The sequence below is a fragment of the Bidens hawaiensis genome, unplaced genomic scaffold, assembly GCF_021521415.1.
Source record: "Bidens hawaiensis isolate Kalapana, Puna unplaced genomic scaffold, B.hawaiensis_p1.1 tig00015194_1, whole genome shotgun sequence".
In the NCBI taxonomy this organism is placed as follows: Eukaryota; Viridiplantae; Streptophyta; class Magnoliopsida; order Asterales; family Asteraceae; genus Bidens; species Bidens hawaiensis.
The window spans coordinates 3,899-7,847 of NW_027492349.1; the positions used below are offsets into that span (position 1 = coordinate 3,899).

The 3,949-nt window shown below is 36.3% G+C and overlaps 1 pseudogene across 1 annotated transcript; it reads right to left on the reverse strand.

Annotated features, from left to right (window-relative positions):
* Positions 1–1,606: 1,606 nt before the first annotated feature.
* On the reverse strand, positions 1,607–3,592 carry LOC143548522 (protein IQ-DOMAIN 3-like; annotated as a pseudogene). Its single transcript, XR_013137972.1, has 5 exons — positions 3,472–3,592; positions 2,763–3,091; positions 2,454–2,680; positions 2,263–2,382; positions 1,607–2,182 (listed from the first exon to the last, which is right to left on the reverse strand). The product of XR_013137972.1 is annotated as a protein IQ-DOMAIN 3-like (transcript).
* Between the last annotated feature and the right edge of the window lie 357 nt (positions 3,593–3,949).

Here is a 3,949-nt window from a genome sequence, read left to right on the forward strand (position 1 = left end):
ATTTTCAATGATAACTTTTTTCTTATCTAGGGAACGAATTGTTGGAACATTTTCTATTTTTAGTACAGTATTTCTATATATTTAATAAACAACCAGCATTAGAAATGAAAACAAATATTTAGCGGTGCAGACGAGAGCGCTGCTCGAGCTTGAATCCATTAAAAAAAAAACTTGAAACAAGTTAAGCTTTTTTGAGCTCGGGCCTGCATAAATAAATCTCGTTTAGTTATCGATAGCAAGCTCGAGCCTTGTATGGGAAGCTCGTTTAGGCTCGTGGAGCCTTATACTGACTTGTATATTTTTAAGTGTTTTCTCTTTTGGATTTCTATGTATTAATTATTGTACAACCGAGTTCGAGCCGAGCTTAGGCTCGTTAAAGGCTTTTATTTTGAAAATATATAAAAAATAGTTCAAACCTATATAAACTAATTATAAATGATAAACGAGCCAAGCTCGACCTTTCCGTAAGCCAAAATCAGCCAAGCTTGAGCGTCGTCGAGCTCGGCTTAGGCTCAGATTGTTTACACCCTACACATATTATTAAATGTAAGTCATGTAGTTGGCGGTAGAATGACAAAGACTGCTTGGAAAATGCTCGCTCGTTTTTTTGCTCGATTGTAAACGAGCCGCTTTGCTTGGTTTGGTTTGTAAACGAGCCAAGCAACGAGCAAAGGTCTACTTGGTTCAGTTTGGCTCGAATATTTTTAATTTATTTTATATATAATTATCTATGATCAAATATATAAATATATAGACAACACAAATAAAATATAAGTATACAATTTTTTAAACCTTTTAAATATTTCCTATTCCGTTAATTTTATAGTTTTATTAGTTTAATTCAAGTTTTCAGAATACTAAAAGTTTGTTTACATGTTTATTATATATCACTTTAAACATTTTTCTTCTAAAAATTTAAAACCTATTATATGTACGAATTTGTTTACAAAATATATTATTTACAGCTTTCAAACTTGTTTCTTATTGAAAATTTTAAAATGAAAAAGAAATAAATAATGCTCGAAATCGCTCGATGATCGATCGAAAAATGCTCGATTTGATTTTGGCTCGCTTCATTTTTACTCGGTTCGAATTTCAGCCGTTCAATTCGGTTCAGTTGTAAACGAGCCAAACAACGAGCAAACCTTCGCTCAGTTCGACTCGACTCGTAAACAACCTAGAAACACCTATAGGTCTTAAAGTCCTAGAAAATTAGAAATTTGAATAAAAAGAAAAATATAAAAAACTGTGACCTTGTGATATTCTCTGATAAAAAAGAGAAGATAATATTGTTACCCTGACAAAGCAAAGGACACCATGGTGATGGTGCTATTCTCTCCATGGCTACCAATTTGATACTTTTTGTCATCCAATCATTTTACCTTTCAACCCAAGTCTCTAGCATCACATATTTGTAGTTTGTACCACTCAACACAATTCCAAAAGGTATCAAGCAAATACATCTGTCCCAAACTTATGCATCAAATTAACACAAGTACACCACAACAAAAACATACAAATAACACTTTCTAAATACATACAAACTAACAAATCACAAACCAAACAATTAACAAACACTCAAAAACAACAACATCACCACACTTTTTTAAGAACTTGAATCAGTCATCACCGGCTCGGCGAACCTCTTCGTGGCCCGAGCGGGTGAGCCCGAGAAAGAAAGGCGCTTTTTTGCTAAACCGGCCACTAAACCCTTTTCCGAAGCACTTCTCCTTCCTGACCCTAATGGGCTTGGACTATGAACCGGGCTAGCCATTCTGGACCGAGCCTTAGCTGACATTGTTGAAGCCATGTAACTAGGAACCGCTGGAGATGATTCAAGGCTCTCGTTATCGCACACCGAGCTAGACCGGCGTTGTCGTCGGTTGCGGTCCGATTGCACGCTGTAGAAGCTTGTGGAGTCTTCATCGACACTTCCCCTTTGGCTTTCGGGCCTGACCCGTGAACTCGGCAATGGAGCCCGGGTGGGTGGGGTTGTGGGTGATTGACGGCTAGGCGGGCGGCTAGCCCGTTTACTCGTTTCTGACCCGGGTTGAGCTGGCCCAGGTTGAGTTTCCCAGGGCCGCGCAGCCATCCAACGCTCGAGCCAACTCCAGCCCCAGTGAGGATTGTTTGGGTCTAGAAAAGTTGGATTTGGAGAGTTTGTAGAGTTCTTCAACATTTGCTATTTGACAATAAAACAAAATATTATTTTTAATGTTAGTTAAAACTTAAAAAGTTAAAGATGTATTAATGATTTAATACCTGATGAGTATGCGCATAAGCTAATGCCCGTTCTCAGCGTATTGCAGCCTCGTGTTTGCTTTGTAAACTCGCTTCGGTCTCTTCTTTCGATTTTCTACTGTCGTTCCATGTATTTCCCAACTGTAATCCAAATAATTAGATTCTCAAAACACAAAAAAGATAAGTAATAAATATAAAAACATAACACTTACTGAGGATCTAATGTTGTTGAGTTCTTTCTCATGTTTAACAAGAAGTTGTTGTTGTAGAACTCGGTTCTCCTCGGACATAAGTATGCGCCTTGACCGAACCTGAGACTGAACCCGAGCCAATGTCTGCATACATTTTAAAGTGGAGATCGCTTGTCGTTTGACCGATTGACCTTGAATCAATGACTTCAACCTCCCAAGCCCCCTCAGGCCCGCACCGCCCGCCTCGCCTAATATCATTAAACCACAAAAATCAAAATATTGACAAAGTCTCAAGATATAATTCTATTAACTTTTATTTAATATATTTACCAAGTGTCCGCGATAAGCAGCCTGAATCTTGATAGCTGCGGTTTCTTCTATCGATTTACCAAGTACTCGAGTTGTGGACGTCAAGCGAACCACCTCGGCTGCAGCATGAGCGGCTGCTACTGCGGCTTCTGCTGCCACTGCAGTGGCATAGGCGACTGAATGCGCGTGTTTGCTCTGTTCGTGCTCGGCTTCAATGAGTTTACTTCCGTGGGAGGCGGAAAAGGGACCGGAATAACATGATTCACCAATGCAGCTTCTGTTTGTGAGAAATCTTTATCCAAACTCCTTTTTCCAAACCAATACTTCTTAGAACTCCTTTTATTAGATTTCTGTCATGTTAAAACCGCGCATAAAAGAAAATATCAGTCGTAAACATAGTAATTTAGAAATAAATATCCCAACAAAATAAACTTTAAATTTAAAAGTTAAACCCACACATAAAGAAAATATCACTTATCAGTCGTAAACATAGTAATTTAAAAATAAAAATCCAAACAAAATAAAATTTGATTTTAAAACCACACATAAAGAAACTATCACTTATCAGTCTTAAACATAGTAATTTAAAAATAAAAATTCAAACAAAATAAACTTTAAATTTAAAAACCACACATAAAGAAAATATCACTTATCAGTCATAAACATAGTAATTTAAAAAATAAAAATCCAAATAATAAACTTGAATACATGATAAAGAGATACAACAAACCTTGTCTTTCTTGTCATTGGAATCAGATGGGCTTAAAGCTTTCTTAACTGCAGAAAACCAACTACCTTTCTTTCCCATATTGTGGTCAAATCATCTTCAAAACAATAACCATCATTAATGATAATATGATATTAAATAAAAATGTAACATTGTAACAACAACATAATAATAAAGTTGAACACATTTTAGGGGTATGCAAAGGTGAAGTCAGTGTCTTAATTTATTGTTACAAAATATGAAAAATAAATCAGAATGAGACGTTTCAGTAGAGAGAGTAATGTTGAGAAACAAGAGATGAACATAAGATACAAGATGCATACTCACATGAAGTTTACTGACATTGTTGTGTGGAGGTGATATATTATGATGAAACATGCATTTAGTATTGATGTTTGCGTGTTTTAGAAAAGGTTTTTGGTTAGAGATCTTCTGAATATTTGTTTGGAGTTTGAACAAAGGGAGATATGGCAGAGACCAA